Consider the following 17,782-nt stretch of genomic DNA (forward strand, 5'->3'; position numbering starts at 1 on the left):
GGTACTTCTACAAGCTAATTTACCTGAGATAATGCACCTCTATGTTTCTTTGAAAAAAAAAGAAATACAAATAAAAATAAATAAAACTCTGACACTGGAACCTGTTTAATTTATATAGTCCAACACTTTGTCTTTATTTTGTTTCTTTCCAAAAGAAGGCATATGGCATGCAGCTCTGGAATCTAAAAATATCAGTGAAAGTTAGCCATGGGTAATGATTTCAAATCAGAATTAAAGAGAAAACTATAAATATCAGTGACATGCATTACTGGGGTTAGATAATGAGATCTTCATGTGTCTCGGGTACAGTAAAAGGATCTCTGAGAATGCCTTAACTGATGAGCACAAGATCTTCTTGCCGTATGCTGAAGTTCCCACATTTCTGATAAAAGGTTAAACCAAGGTTTCATTATCTAATGCTTGTTCAATGCAATAGGCATACGAAGCTGATTTTTACTCTCTGTCAAGGGTGCAGCACAAAACGGTAAAGCACACCAACACAACTTGTTCTTAAACTCGCACAAGCTTCAACTCCCAGCACTTACTGAAGATGACATTTAAATACAGCTCTAAATCTTGCAAATATTATATATTAAAATGCTTGTTCAGGGATTTTTTTCGGGCATTTGTTTGTGATTTAACTTTCATCCTCAGAGTACATCTTGTAAAACTATACTTCTTTATTTATTGTTTATAGAGCTGGTAGGCTGGTACCTGACCTTTTCAACCATGATCAATGCCAAAGTATAACAAGAGTTGAAACATAATGACAAAAATTAGAAGAAAAATGTAAAAAGCATATAAAATGCAGTAAAAAAATGACAGCTCATACTGTTGTACAATAATTTTCACAAAATCAAAAATAAGGAAGAGTAAAAGCACAAACAAGTAACGGTCATAATTATACAATGTTACATGATCAAGATTAAAGGATATATTGACATTAACCATTACAAGATACTGTTTGGCCTTGTGGCATTGAGACAGAAAACCCTGATTACATCCCAGACGACTTGAATTTGATTAGTGGCTTGCATTACTGAAGGCAGGTAGAAGTAAATATTTGACATGGATCCACTCATCATCAAGGGATGGAGGCAGCTACATCCACTGCATTGCTGAACTTAGCTATCAAACTGATGTATAACATCAGTATAACATTAGAAGCATAGCTCTCAAACTTTCCATCTCCAAATGTGGAACATTACCTCTCATTATGTGTAGAAAATAGACACACTTGAAACACTTACTAACTCCTTTAACAAGGAAGCCCAAAAGATTGTTAAAATCTGGTACTTTTTACTTAATTTTTTTTTTTTTAATTCATATGATTTAGTATTATTTACCAAGAATACCAGTTTAAAACAAAATTCTTAACACTGAATGTGACAGACCCATTCAATGTAGAACAATGAGAAACACAGACTTATTTATTTATCTTTGTTTAACAGGAAAGTCTGACTGATATAAAACTCTTTTCAGCGGAGGCCTGGAGAGAAAAGCTATGGTAGTTTTACAGTTACATTTTTAGATACAATAACTGAGAAATATTTCTCAAAAATAAAGATTACATATTACTACAAGAGATTTGAGAGAAATAAAATCACACTGGAACATATTTACAGAGTTAAAAAAAATGTTTGGTATACATAGAATTTAAGTGTACAGATTTAAGGACTAAAGGTCAATGCACACAGTCAATGATTTCCATTATGTTTACAACAGATTTAGAACTGACATGGTTTTACCATGAAATCTGATTCTCACAGATGCATATTCAAGGACAGCTGTATAAGCTGAATGTATAGTGATAAGTAGGAAAGGAGGTGGATGCCGAAAAGAGTGAGTATTCTTTACTGTAGAAAGTTCAGAATGCAGATTGCTGGAAGGCTAGTGTTGTTATGGTAGTATCTATAAGTGGAAAACAGTGATTACAGACAAATAAGGCACAGAAGTGGAAGTGAAGCAAGAATAATTTATGTAGGAGTGAGGAGTAACAGGGAGTGAAGAGATAAGAGAAATAGGAGAGGAAAGAAATGGTAGTACAGTGGTGGTTAGAGACATGTTAGACAGTAGGCTTAGTGATGTATACTGTAAAGAGACTCCAAACGAGGATGGTTCCTCATAATGAAGTACACTTGAGAGATATGTTCAGAAGGGACAAGGTTGTAGTAGCTCCACGTTGTAAACAAGCCATGTGACTCAGTGTGCAGAAGCACACCTCCCCTCCTAGGCAGCCGTGTATGGGTATGTGAATGTACATGCTTAGTCAGAGGCCATCATAGGTAGGGATGTGGACCAGTGGGAAGGTCCTCACATGATTATGACAAACTAGTCTAGTCCCACGCCTCTATTGTAACCTCCAACAGGAATGAATGAGCCCAAAGGGGCTCTCATCATAGCTGGAGAGTGAATAGGCCTTAGGATTCTTGATCTGGCTGGAGGACAGATGAGTCCAGCTCTCAGACCTCTCTGCAGGAGAGAAAAATGGGATGAATGGGGATAGGAATAGAAGCAGCTTGTGTATGATAAAAATAATTATAATGGTACTATCAGATTTTCAAGTCAATGTAAAAACATTAGCGATTATACAAGGAAAAAGTGGGAGAACAAGTTATACTATATTCGTTTCATATAGTATAGAAGTGGTAGTTAATAAACTGCTGTGTAAATTCTAGTTGAGAAATGGAGTATCAGAGTATTAATATTTAGCAAACTAAATAGAAGAAAGGTTGCCAGGGTTGTCGCCCTGCGAGATGTCAAAGTGGAACAGAAAAGAAGCAGTGAAAATAATGAAAGTATATGCTGATGTAAAAACAAAAGTTATGTACTTACCAAAACGACAGACCCATTTTGTCTGCCTCTGTCTGGATCAACCTATGGGACTTTGCATCAGACAGTGGCCAATTCAAGAGTCTTTAGCCCACTTGGCTCCGCTTCCCTTACCTATTCCTCCATCAACTCCTCACATCGAATTTGTCCCATGAGAGAAATATGATGATTCAATATAAACAACTGAAAATATATCCACCATCACTTGAAATTAGACAACCAAAGGGGAAATAAATGACTTCCAATGTCCGGTCATCACAGGAGGAAAAGACTCTCCATGTCACTACTATGACAGGGGGCAGGAGGGTGGGGAGATTGAACCAGACAGACACAGACAAAATAAATCTATCATTACACTAAGTACATAACTTTCATATCTGATGTACTGTCTGCTTTGTCTGGATTTAACCTGTGGGACAGTCCCCTGCCACATACATTCCTTAGGAGGAACTAAGGAAGGATATTTCACAACACAGTGGAGCCAAAGGAAAGCCCCTGATCTCGTAAGGATGTTCAGCTTATAAAGCAACACAAAAGTGTGGTGACCCAGCCAAGAGGCAGCAGCACAAATATCATCCACTGGAACTCTAGAAAGGAAAGCTGTAGAAGTAGCTACAGCCCCTGTTGAATGACCTTTAGGCTTGTGTAAAAGAGTCTTGCCTTTCAAGGATTATGAAAACAAAATAATGTTTGATAGCCACTTGGATAAAGTCAGTTTAGACACAGGAGAGCCCAGCCTAGATTTTGAAAAGTGACAAACACCTAACTCGATTTCCTGAAAGACTTGGCATGGTCAAGACAGAATCTCAATTGCCTATGTACATCCAGACAATGTAAAAGACATTCACCTTTTTTGGAAAAATTGGGGGAAAAAAGTACAGTTCTGTAAGAGCTAACCATAACAGTAAATGTCCTTCTCTTCATTGTTGCAGTAGTCTTTACAATAGGGAACCCCTGCCAAGGGCAGCCTGATGTCCAGCCAGTATACCAAACCCTTTAGGTTGCTTTAAGGTATGCCATACATCACACTTATGTACCTCGTGTAACACAGGGCCTAAAGGTGACGTCCGGATGTGCCATCCTCAGAACTGAGGATCTAGCTCAGACTCAGTAGGAATCCCATTCCAAGCGGAAGGGAAAAATACCAGGTGGAGGAGGGAGGGAGGGAGTGAATATTGCAACAGTGAAGAGAACGTCATCTCCAGTTATGGTAAGGTTACACACAACTGTACTACGTCTTTCCATTTCACTGTTGCTGTATTCTTTACAATAGAGAGAGTGCAAAAGCTCAGAAAGAAGAGAGGGAGGAGGATGGATCAGCAGAGTTCCCTAGGAACCCATGAAGGATACCCTAGCAAAACCAGCTCTAGAAATTCCATCTAACGTGTAGTGCTTGGTAAATGTATGCACAGAAGTCCAGGTAACTGCCTCAAGAACAGAGTTAGTATGTTAACCCTTGAAAAAAAGCACCAGAAAAAACCACAGCTCGAATAGAATGAGCCTTAACAGAAGAAGAAAGGCTTTTACTATGAAAGGAATAACAAAAAGAGATGGCTTTAGAAATTCAAGAAGAAATAGTTTGCATGGACACAGACAATCCTAAAGACCTAGTATGAAGAGAAACAAAAAGCTGATCCAATTTTCATGAACTGCTAGGCTTATCCAAATAAAATCTGAGTTGTCTATGCACATCTAATGTGTGCAGCACCTTCTCACTAGCAGATTGCGGAGAAGGGAAAAAAAGTGGACAACTGAAACGACTGATTAAGGGACAAATCATTCACCACCTAGGGCACAAAAGAAGGATTAGTATGAAGGGACACCCAGTCCTTATAAAACAAAAAAAAGGAGGACAAGCCATAAGAGGTTGACGCTCACACACCTGTCTGGCAGAAGTAAGGGCTAACAGAAGTACAGTCTTCTAAGAGCAATCTTGCAAGGAAGCTGAAGCTGCAGGTTCAAAAAGGAACCTGGGTCAATTTTTCTAAAACAAAATTAAGATCCCAGGGAGGCAGAACAGATTTCCTTGGGAGGCCTAGCATGAAGGATCCCTTTAAGGAATTGTTTAGTTACAAATCTAGAAGCCAAAGGAGGTGATAAGGCAGACAAGCAAAAATAGCTGATAAGTGAGCCTTAACCAAAGAATAAGCCAGCCCAACATTAAGCAGTTAACACAGACAGGAGAGAACCAAAGGAACATCCACAGAAAGTGGATCTAGGTTACGAGAAACACACCAAATAGAAAATCTCTTCCATTTTGGTACGTAGGATTTCCCAGTAGTGAGTTTCCGGGCCTCCTACAGGACCCTAAACATGTCTTCAGAAAAAAATGTCTCTATGTGAAATCAAAATCCTATCACCCACAGTGTCAGCTGAAGAGTGGACAGGTGGGGATGAGTTAGAGATTCCTTGTCTTGTGTGAGTAGGTAACCCTGTGAGGTAACTTGTGCTGACTGCCCTTGGCTAAATGCAGAAGAGGGAACCAATGTTGTCTTGGCCAAAATGGAGTAACCAACACGATTTTGGGAACATCCTGTTGTATTTTAATAGAGGAAGCTGTCTCTTTTGAGGGGACTTGAGGAGTACCCCACTGGTGGACAATGTCCAGAAACACATTCATTTGAAGCATCCCTTTGTGGAATTAAGTTATGGACCTGCTCACAGAGCCTACCACAATGTTTTGACCCGAAAGAATATAAACTGCCTGAAGAGTGACTTGATATTGGATAGCTAGTTCCCACACTAGGAGTGTCAACCTGAAAAGAAGGTAAGACCTTGTCCCCCAGTTTGTTGACATATTACATCACTGTGGTACTATCTGTAAACACATTGAGAGGTCCTGGGGGGAAAAAAGAGGATGAAAGGCCTGAAGAGGCAGTAGCAGAATTCATCTCCTTGACGACATGGTCTTTCTGTTAATTAGGCAACCAGATTCCCTGTACCTTTAGAGAGTTGAAAGCTGTTGCCCATCCCATGTCTGAAGCATCTGTAAACAGCTACTGACAGGGAAGAGATGGATGAAAACGGAGCCCTGGATTGAGAGTCAACTGCTGAATCCACCAGTGAAATTCCCATTTGAGATATGGAAGAAGAGGAACTAAAAATTCGAAGGGATGAGAATTCTGAAGCCAAAGCTGACTTTAGAAATCACTGAAGTTTTCTCGTGTGGAGCTTGAAAAAAGGGAGTAGAGGAATGGTGGAAGCTATGAACTTCAGACTTCTCAGAAATTCTCTTGCTGTTGAGGTCAGGGGAAGAAGGCACTGAAAAAAGGAAATGAGAGTTAGAGCCTTGGGAGGAGGCAGGAATGCCAGCACAGGAACAGTCTGGGCCCTGCACCCCAGAAGACTTGACCCTTAGGAGGAGTCAGAAAGGACTTTTTGAAATTTATAGTGAACCTCAGGCTTTTCAGAAGGAAGACTACAGAAAGAAGATTTTGCAACAAACCTCTGAAGAAGATGCCTGAAACAGGTCGCCATCCAATTAGGGAAAGATTTGGATCCCCCTTAGCCAGAAAAAAGCAATCACAGGAGTGAGGCATTTGGTGAAAACCCTTGGGGCAGTAATAAGGGCAAAGCAGAGAACTGAAAATGCCAGGAAGTAACAGAGAAATGCAAAGACTTCCTGAAAAGAGGATGAATTGGGATATGAAGATAAGCATCCTTGAAATCCAGAAATATCAGATAAGCTTGAGGAAGAAGAAGGGGGAACAAAGTTTGAAGGGACAACATTCGAAAAGAGAGGACCTTCAAAAAAATGTTTAGATGAGACAGGTCCAGAATAGGTTTCCAAGTTCCTCTTTCCTGGGCACCAAAAACATTCTGGAGTAAACCCCCTTCCCCTCTGGGAAACTGGAACTTCCTGAATAGTTCTCCGAGTTAAGAGATCCCGAAGTACCCCTGGAAAGACAGGCAACTGTTCCTGAGGGGGCTTAGGAATGCCCATAAAAAGGGGGAAGAGATTTTCAGACCATGAAATACCCTGGACAGATAATGGACAGAACCCAGGAATCCTGAATAATATTTGACCAAACAGGAAGTGAAAGGCAAAGATGGAGAGAAACAGAGATGTGACTGAGTACAACAGGATAGTCAGAAAATACTTGATTTGTCAGGAAAAGGAGACGTCTGTGGTACAGAAATTTGAGTAACTTTAGCATGAGGAGCCTGCTTCCCCTCCTTCTTACCCTTGGGGAGAGAGCAAGACTGTCTATGAACAAATTCTGGCTTACTGGGGTAATTTCTCAGAAATTTAGGCACAGGAGAAACAAAAAACATGTTCAAGTTCTTGCAAGGCCTTGCCCTTATCCTGAAGACACTTAAATCAGCATCAGCTTCACCAAACCACTATCTGTTGCCCATAGGAGTATCCATCAACTTATCAACTTAGCTTTAATATCATCAGGCATAGGCTGAAGCCAATGCCAGGAATATTTCCTCATCACAGAACCAAAGGCAACAGCCCTAGAAGAAGCACCTGCTAAATCATAACTACACTTAATGGAATGGCAAGTCACCTGGGATGAAGTCTCCTACAGAGAAAGAGCAGAAGTCTTCCCTTCAGAGTCTGAGAGATCAGAAATTACCCAAAATGTACCTGGACATATGGGTCTGATAACTGACAGCCTTAAAAGCTAAGGCAGTAGAGGTATAAACCTTCTTACCTAGCTTTTCCATAGTTCTGCTGTCTTTATCAGAAGGAAATAACTTAGCAGAAGGCAGCAACTGAGATGGCTTGTCAGAAACCACAGACACCACAGAAGGGTCAGCAGAAGGGCATCTATATAGAAATTTACAGTCCTCAGGTTTCTTGGGGGCAGGAGGCTGGGGATATGGAGCCTTAGATGCAGTAAAAAGGTGCGCAACAAAGCATCCAAAACAGAAGAAACAGCAGTAGCTCTAAGAGAGACCATTTGTAGGAGCTCTTAATACCTCTTCTATATTTCCAAAACCTTGGCACAATCTCATTTAAAAACTCCATTATTCTTGAGGTTGTGTCCCCAAAAGTAAATTTCCTTGAAAGGAGTGTCAGGACTAGCAGATTCCTCTCTCTCAGACTCATAGTCTAAAGGACAGGGAATCTGAGATGAATAAACAAGAGAGTTCTCATCTGAATCCACCACCTCCTCAAAGGAATCCTGTTCCCTGTGTGTTTTAAGGGGAGTGGAGGACCAAGGAAGGGCTTGAACAGAGACTTCATGAGGTGGTTTCAAAGCCATCAAAGGATTAAACAATCCTGCTGGTCCTTAGTAGCTGGAAAAATGTGCTTAGTCTTTTGCTTTTTCTTCAAGAGGATGTTGCCTTATAAAACTTAGAAGGCTCTGACACTGGATGGCATTCAATAATAGTAGTTGGAACTTCCTCCCTGACTAAAATCTGAGGAACACCCCTAGGCCCCTCAGAAATAATTAGCCACAGTTCCCCCTGAAAGTCCAAAGCTGACATTTGCAAGGACTCCCAAGGACGTGCATAAGGTTGGACCCATGCCAGCCTCTGAAATGGTTGTGGCAGAAGAATCGCTTTCACCTGCCTCAGGAGAGACATTCAGTGAAGGCCACACCGCAGAAGAATCAGATCTACGTTTTTTGGCTTTCTTCTTCACGGATGGCTGTCCCTCAGAGCAGGAAGTTCCTTCCCTCGTGTCTTTAGCTAAAAGCTTCAGACAATGATTCTCCAAATACAAGCCCATAGAAAGTCAATTACAGAGAGTCTTGGGAACAAAGGCCTGACAAACTAAACAGGCGGTATGATCGTGAAAAGCATGGAGACAAAATAAGCACTGCTCATGATGGTCTTTATGGGAAATCTGCCTCCCACACTGGCATTTACCCTTCTTGGATGACATGAAACCCAACAAGCAACAAAACAAAGAAAAAGCTATGATCAAGAAACTCCATTGGGGTACTTACCTGAAACGGCTTGATGAAACAGCAGTGGAACAGGTGTTCAGACAGACAATTAAGAGATGACGTTTGGACTGGTGGCAAAGAAGTTCCGAGGATGGTATGTCTATATGTCACCTTTATGCCCTACTTTACTTGAAGAGCATACCTGTGATGTAAGGTGTACCTAAAGGCTTTGGTAAAATGGCCAGATGTTGGGCTGCCCATTGGCAGGGGATCCCTATTGTAGAGAATACTGCAACAATGAAACTGAAAGACATCACAGGGAGATGAATGGAACTGTTACAGTTATTCTTAGAAGCTACCTTATTTAGAAAAGAATGGTTGGTATGAAGAGAAACCCTGTCTTGGTGGAACACAAATAGGGAGGTGAAGATTCAAGAGCTTGCAACTCTGAAACCCTTCTTGCAAAAGTTACTACCACCAAAAATAAAGTTTTCCTAGACAAAAGCTTCAAATATGAAGAGGCTGAAGTTTCAAAAGGAGGACCAGCTAGGACTTGCACAACAAAGGGCAGATCCTATGGGGGACGAAGGAGAACAGTACCTTTGAGAAAAGCCTTGGAGATCCTGAGGAAGTCAAAGCACACTATCCCTATCAATCTGAACATTAGAAATGGATGCCAATTGTACAATGACAGTAGAAAGCTAGAACCTGAAATAAACTCAGCTAGACAATCCAAGATGTCCTCCAAAGGGGCAGAAAAAGGTTAAGTCCCCGAGCCTTTGCCCACAAAGCAAACCTTTTGCACTTACTGGCAAATACTTTTCTTGTGGATTCCTTCTGAGAAGAAAACAAAATATGAACAACCACCCATGAAAGCTTGGTAATCCTGGCCATCAAAGGAAATGGAAAAACCATGCTGTCAACTTGAGGGACTGAAGATTGCTGGATCCAGATCTGCTGGATGAGAGATGAGATTTGGAATGGGATCCAGTACCCAAGGAGGATATTTCAGAAGAGGCCAAAGGAAGGGAAACCACACCTGACGAGGCCAAAAGGGGGCAATGAGGATCACTGTGGCTCTGCAGCAGGCTGCTTTGTGTAGAAACTGTAACATCAAATGAACTGGGGGATAAGCATAAAGAATTCTCAGGGGCGAAGCTACCACCAGAGCATCCCTGGGTGACCGACCTGGAAAGGGAATGATGGCGTAATAACTGCTGCACTGGGTGTTGGGTAGAGAGGCAAATAGGTCGCAAGATGGAGTCCCCCAACACTGAAAAATCCAAGCTACCATGCCAGATTTAGGAACCACCCGCAAGGCAGCAAAATGCCCCTTGCTGAGGCTGTCAGCCAGAATGTTGAACTTCCCCAAGATATGTGCTGCTACCAGAAACTGCTGAGAGGAGATCACCCACTGCTAAACTCTCATGGCCTCCATTCAAAGAGGGTAAGAATGTGATCCCCCTTGTTTGCTGAAATACCATACATCTGACATACTGTCTATATGCATCACATTCATACCCCTGGGAAGGGTGTCCTAAAAGGCCTGCAATGCAATGAGGACCGCTCTCCTCTCCAGAACACTGATGTGAATGCGGGCCTCTGCAGAAGACCAGGACACAAACTATCCTCCCTTCAAAATGAACCCCCCACCCCAGGAGGGAGGTGTCTGTGGCCAAAGGACAGGGAATTGCAAATGGTCTCCCTTTGGTTACCAAAGGATACTGTAACCACCAGTGAATTTGCTCATAACACAATTTCATTAACCATACAGGAAAATTGAAAGGTTGAGTCGGGAAGGACCACTGAACAGCCAGAGTCCATTGTAGGGCCATCAAGATATATCTGGCTAAATGAACCAATCCTGTTAATGCTGCCATATAATCAAAAGTTTCATAATTGCGTAAGCTCATGGTTTTGGAGTTGCAAGCATGGGCAGGATCTGAGCCCCAAGGCAGTGAACTCTCGAGCTTGGGGGCCTCATGATTTGATGGGTTATAGCTAAATGACATCCTATGAACTCGAGAACTTGTACAGGCTGAATGATTGATTTTGGATAGATGACTGTAATGCCTAAGTTGTTGCACAGCTGGAGTAAGGAGTCTGGCCAAGATCAGTGAAGCCTTTCTAGGGACAGTGAGGAGCCAATTGTCCAAATATGGAAAGACTGAAAAACCTGCAACTGGAGCCAGGCTGCAACTACTGCCATGCACTTGGTAAACACCTGGGGGGGCTGTGGTGCGACCACACGGCAGTGCCCTGGTCTTGTAATGAATGACTCTCAGGCAAAAGTGAAGAAACCTCTAGGAAAACCAATCTTTCTTGATGTGATAGTGTGATTCCTTGAGGTCTATCAAGCACATCCAATTATCCTTCCTCAAAAGAAGTAAGGTGGACTGCACCATGACCATCTGGAACTTGGTCTTTTTAACAAACTGGTTCAGCTTGCTCAAATTCAAAAACTAGTCTTGGGTCCTTTGTTTTCTTTGGTACTAAAAAGAACCTGGAATAGACCCCGGATCTTATCTGGTCTAGTGGGACCTCCTGAATGACTCAATTTATTAGCAGTTTTTGAATCTCTACCTCTGCGTAAAGTCTCTGATGGGGTGGAACATCTGGGAGACAGTTTGGGTGATAGCTTCAGACTTCTAAAAAGGGAATGTAATACCCTCTGGATAAGACCCTCCTAGGTGTCTGAGGTGATAGCCTCCCAAGCTTTTAGGTGGAGAGTTAGATGACCCCCGACTTCCTCCAGACAAGAGCAGCCAGGCAACCCTTCAGGACTGCTAGAACAGCCCGCTGGAAAAAGCCTCATGGAAGACTTGATTCTGCAGATCGCCTCTGCCTCAAGGGTGGTGCCCATTATGATACCTACCATCCTCAGGTGGAACCCTACAGAAGAGTAACCTGGAAAGAGAACTGTGACTTTCTGAAAATTAATGCTTATCCCCTTTTTGTTTCCTAGAAATATTTTTATGGGCAGTAGAAAAATGCACTCCAATGGCGGACAGATTCTTCCTGTCTTGTTTTCTCCTCATCAGACGGTCCTTAACCTTTGGCTCAAAAAGAGAAGACCTGTCAAGGGACATTGATGAAGGATGCTTTGAAACAGTCCATAAAGTTACACAATTACATCCAGGAGCAGTGTTACATGGCAATCCTGGAGACTGCTTCTCGAGATAATCCATCAGCCGCATTAGAGATGAGTCTCATTGAAATGTTGGTGATGGAAACCAATGTGCACAATTGAGTCTCCAACTTTTTCTGAGTATATGGAGACTGCAGAGTCTTGAGGGTACTTAACACTTCAGACACAAGATCCCACTGAAGTCTTGTCAAGTGAAATAAGCAGTTAAGTGCTCTCAGTGCAAAGGCGGGTGAGGCATAGGCACACTTCCCTAATTGATCCTGCGCCCAAGACTCCCTGCTCGGGGGGGGCGGTGAATTGAGGAGCCATCCTCAGAAAAATACTTCTTGGTGGCTGACTCTACCACAGTGGCATTGACAGCTGGGCCTTACTCAAATGAGGCCTATCTTTGGGAGAGATGAGAACTTTATCTGGCTTTATCAGAGTGGGCTCCACTGTGTCAGGCTCCTTCCACGCTCTCCAGGATACCAGGTCTGTAAAGGCACACAGAGGGGGAAACCCACCCAAGGCATGGATCGGCCTTTGCCAAAAGCCTCCAAAAATAATGACTCCTGCAGACAGGGGGCTTTGGTAGTCCAGCCTCCACAGTGGTGAAATAGTGCCAATAAGTCAATGAAAGGGCATCATCGTATGAGGCCTAAGGGGAACCCTCTCCTTCCTGAGTTCAATATTCTTGGTGAAACACTACTCCGGGGAATCTAAGTTCTTCCTCTTGCACTCTCATTCTTCACTGAAACCCCCATTCTGAAAAGTCCGGGGAGGAGGGGGAAGAGTCTGGAGGCCCCATCATGGGGACAGACTGAAGGCTGCCTGGCTGACATAGACTATACTGCAGCAGATTGATGACAGGCCACAGCAGCAAATGAAAACTGCACAGGACTGCCACTTGGAGAAATCCAATCCTTATCTCTAGAAGAGAACATCTTCTCAACAACATCAAAGGCCGAGGTGAAGGCAGGCCTCTTGGATCCATGGGTCCCAGAACCTGAGGGTACCAAAGACAGTTCCAAACCCAAGCGGCATGTGTAGACCCAATGTTGACAATGGAGCTGAGCTGAGAGAAAGTGATGATCCTGAAGAAGAAACTGTCAATCCTGATGTGGAAACCTTAGCTTTGATGCCATGGTTCCGAGGTGCCAACAGCACTGAACAAGTCAGTGTCAAGGCTACCAAGGAACAGGCTGGAGCTGAAGATGACCAAATCTTCGGATCTGATCTGGAGGGTGGAAACTCCGCCAGCCCTGAAGACCTCAGATCCAAATGGGCTGAGGGAGGAAGCTGGAAGGATGGAGCTGCCATTGGGTCAACGTACTGGACCGGACATGAGAGAATAAGGCCTAATTTCATTTGTGCCTTCAAAAAGGACCTCATCAGCTGCCCCATATCAGTAGCTTTGATGCTACCCACCTACCTTGATGACCAGGCAGAAGAACCCATACAGGATGGCTTGGAGGGTCTATGAGAAGATGATCCAATATGCTGATCTAAGCTGGACAGGACCTGAACCAGGGTGGCGACAAGGAAGACTTCGGTGACCAAAGAGGAGGAGTGTTGGGAGAAAAAGGGGAAACCACCCTACTTGAATATATCCCTTTGACCAAAAACGGGCTCAGAATGCATGGAACCAGACAGGCAGTTTTGCCTGATTTGGCTGCCAAAGGTGATCGGCTCTGGGATGGAGCTGATGTCCTCACCGGGGCTGCCGGTGAAGCCAGAAATCAGGAGACCAACTGAGCAGATCCAGAGGTGGAGCCCAAAGACAACTGCTTATAATCCTGTTTACCTGGCTTGGAGTCTCATGGCTGGGAGTTCTCGGACCCAGTCTTGGCAGCTGGGGAGAAGCCACTCTGGAAGAAGCAGCAGTAGCAGGGGAACAAGAGGGTAGAAGTCCTTTAAAACAAGCTTCACCTTACGCTCATTGATGGCTCAACAGCAAATGCTTTCACAGATGGAGCACCCAAAATCAAGATGCCCTGGACCCAAACAAACTAATTTTAGGTACGTGTCCTGGGAGGGCAGGATGCACACTTTTTGAAACCACTGTCCATCTAAAATCCTAAACAACACTACGGTACCAAAACACTGCAAACAACCTAAAGACAAACAGGTAAAAAGGGGAGGAAGGGTAATGAGTGACAAACTATTCAACCTACCTAATGCACTCACTGCCTAACACTACCAGGACACTAACTACTTACAGGTGTAATAGAAAAAAAAATCTTACCAAAGATAGTGCACTAACTCTTCAAATATGAAAAAGTAAAGCACAGATAAATATCAAGTTGCAGACATGAATGGTGGTAAACTAGATTTGGGGAGTTGATGGAGGAATGGGAGCCAGACAGGCTAAAGACTTTTGAATTGTCCGGTGTCGGATCCAAAGTCCCACAGGTTGAAGCCAGACGTAACAGACATCAGATCCTTTTTATATTAACTTTTGAACTGAATTAAGAGTAATTTGGGGTGCTTGTTCCCCATTATTTCTTGGCTTTGTCCCAGAATCTTGAGCAAAAAAAAAATTGAGAGGAACAGTTTCATCATGATGGGGGCCATTAGATTAACATATTTGGGCAGCATGGTGCTCAGAGATTAGGATTTCTGCCTTGTAGTTGGAGGGTCTGTGGCTCATTCCTGATATTTTGTTACCGTTCACACTGAATTTACATGTTTTCCTTGTGAATATATTACTTTTCTACAAATATTCCTACTTACTGACACTTCTCAAAACCACACTTAGAGTTTACAGTGGTTAGTCCACATATACATAGGAGTGTAATACTTTCCGTCCCTAACCCAGAGCATTAAAAATTAAAAAATATTGTGAAACTATATTGACCGTACATATGGTCGAAAACTGAACTATTTTTTCACAGGGATGCAAGACCCCCTGTGTCCATCACACCATTTGCTACTCAAACAGACAACACTGAGATTACACAACACTGGGGAAAGGGACAAACTTCTTTACCCCACTATTTTATGACCTCGGACTAAAACATATTGCAAGTGGTAATGTACTGCTCAATCAAAAGTAAGTTGACAAAAAAATAAATTCCTTTTCAATCAAGTGAATCTATGACTAAACTATATATGAATCTATTTAAATTCATTGAATCATCAACACAACATCAGCACTATTGTTGAAACGTTTATGCATAATTCAGAGTTTTTCTTCGAAAGCATGCAACTTTTAAAACACTGTTTTTGCAAAAAGGAAAGCCCCCTGCACTCCCCACATCCCCTACTAATTATTTATTCCAACTCCAAGAATGCACAGTCCCTGGGGAAAGGACATATTCCTGAATCTCAGGAACTGCCCAGCAGTAGACCATAGTGCATCAACAAAACAGAGGTCAACATCATAGAGTTTTGTTCATGTTCAGCATTCCTACACACACACACGTATATAAATAATGGTATGTGTCCAAATTGGGTTACCCAGTTAACAATGAACAAATGATTAAATAAAACAAATTAAAATCACTAATACACAAGTATAATGTCTCACGCTAAAGATCTGCAGCTTTACCTCTCCTGTTTACTTTCTTGGTCAGTGACACATCGGAGTATTATACCAGGCCTTCCCTTGCACAGTATACCAGCAGTGTTGCGATATTATTGTTAATGATAAAGGTCACTATTACACAAACTGGAATCACTGTCTTATATAAACAAGTGGCTTTCAAATTATTTTCTAATATTTCCTGCATTTAAAACCAGTCCAACCTGTATGGCAGTAAAAAAAATAAAAAAAATGGTAATGACAGTAGCTTTTATTTAAGCTTCCACTTACTTGAAGAGAACTACAATCTTCTCTACTCTTTCAGAAAACCTCAAGTTTAATTTGAATAAGCAAATTACATAATTTGTACATGCAGCCTATCTACTGCGGAAGGGGTGGAAAAAGTTAGGTTGCTAAGTTAGGATTAAACATAACTTTTCCCTTGTAGTCTTACCCTGACTCATATGTCAATGGTTAAGTAGCATAGTTTTTTTTTCTAGACCTGGTAGATCATACACTGGTGCTCACAGCTCTAATCATCACTGTGCCGTCTGCAAAGTTGTTCAAATTTCAAGCCTACACAGCTGTCTTCATTTACATAAACTCAGTCTGGCTATAAACTGTTGAGTTAGAACATCTTACTCCCCCCAGAAAGGGAACACAGAGTGACTAAACAATTCCAGTGTGAATACTATAACAAGACAAGTAATCTGACATAAGATCCTTAGTGGTGGTGGTGTTCCACGTGCTACATCTTGCTGCTTGCAGAAATATGAGGATTTTTGTCTAGTAAATTCTAGCAAACAGTAAGAAATCTCTTGCTTGGTATAAACTGATATTTTACCATAATCTACTAGTCTTCTTTCACGTGTTCTGTCCTGTGAACTAGGCATTCATGTACTTTACACGTGTTCTGTCCTGTGAACTAGGCATTCATGTACTGTGATGTATTCTGACTTCCAGTGATTGAAAAGGCTCGTATGACCATATCACCTCCCCTTTTATCAAATAATTAAATGTATTACTGATTAATGTATAAAGTAGTAACTTGAATCTCTAGCTGAGCAATGTTAACTGTAAATATTGTTGTTGGTATAATCTGTCAATCCATGCGTCCAGCCCTCTGGGATATCAAATAAAATAATTCATTAAGCTACACTCCTCTGGTCTCCCTGAAAATAACCTTGGCTCTGTGGTGAGTGAACAGTTAACAAAATGCAACCAAATGCAGTAAAAAAAGGTTAGCAGAAATATTTTTCTGCAAGATTTTAGGAGTTCAGGGGGTGCAATATGATTAGACTAACAAGGACTTTTATAAATAATGCATTCTTGAGATAAAGGACCTAGGATGACTATACTACAAGAAATCACTTCAGAATTATATTACATGGTAAGGCCAGGCACAAACAGAAAGACCTCTACCTGCTGTTTTGCTCCCTTGCTTTTTTTGTGTAGCCAAGAGGAAAGTTTGTCTCCCATTTCAGCTCAGATCATCCTCTTATAGCTGGGATCAAACAAGCCATATCATGGATCCAATGAGTGAGGAAGATACTGAAGTTGGAGACAGCTGAAGATTATCAGGCCTGGGAAAGGACAGGAAGATAAACAATTAAATAGATTAAATAAATATATACATATTTGCTTTTTCAGATTTTGTGAATTCACTTATTGTGATGTGTCAGTGCATGTAGACTCAGGCATAAAAATTAAATGATGCACTTGCCATAAATTTTGATCCTTTCATCCTAGTCTGCCTGACTGATGGGTACAAATCCATTTGTCAGATCAGATCCGATCTTGCTAGTGCTCAAAGCCTCTAGCTCCTTTAAGATTTCTTCCCTCCATAATCCCCAATGCACTAAATCTGGAAGAGATATATAAAAGGGATAGGCAGAAGAGCTTCTGGACAGTCTGCCAAGTCTTCATGAAGAATGCCAATATGGATGTGTTGGTGGGATGTTGTATTGCAAGGACCAGGATGAAAGAATACAGTGTTATGCAAGTAAGCACATAACTTCCATATCCTATTCATCGCTTCTGTCTGAGCTAACTACCAAATCAGAATCACAAGTTACCTGAAACCCTGGGCGGAATCATGACAAGGCACCCTTAAGGACTGCAGCTCTGAAGAAAGACATGATCAGGAAATTACATCTAGTTTAAGTGTTTGGCAAAAGTGTGCAATGTCAACCAAGCTGTTACAGCACAAATTTCATCCACAGTAGAATTTCTGAAACAGCCTGCCAAAGCAATAATAGATTTTGTTTAATGAGCCTTAGGTTTAGCCGATAAGGATTTATTTGGTGACATGTGCAAATTAATACAATCAGACAGCCATCTGGGCAGGGTTACCTTAGACACTTTTTTGTCCTAATCTGTTAGGAGCAAAGGAGATTGACTGATTGATTTATTGTGTTCGCTTACCAGGATGGTCCGACTGGGTCTGCCCTTTCT

General features: G+C 41.9%; 1 protein-coding gene across 5 annotated transcripts in view; it reads right to left on the reverse strand.

The window, feature by feature from the left end:
• Positions 1 to 17,782, reverse strand: part of TBC1D22A (TBC1 domain family member 22A) — a 5,448,426-nt gene that overhangs the window by 5,053,022 nt on the left and 377,622 nt on the right. The gene's annotated exons all lie outside the window — the stretch shown is intronic.

This window comes from Protopterus annectens, chromosome 11.part0 (genome assembly GCF_019279795.1).
Source record: "Protopterus annectens isolate FY-2018-M chromosome 11.part0, PAN1.0, whole genome shotgun sequence".
Lineage (NCBI taxonomy): Eukaryota > Metazoa > Chordata > Ceratodontiformes > Protopteridae > Protopterus > Protopterus annectens.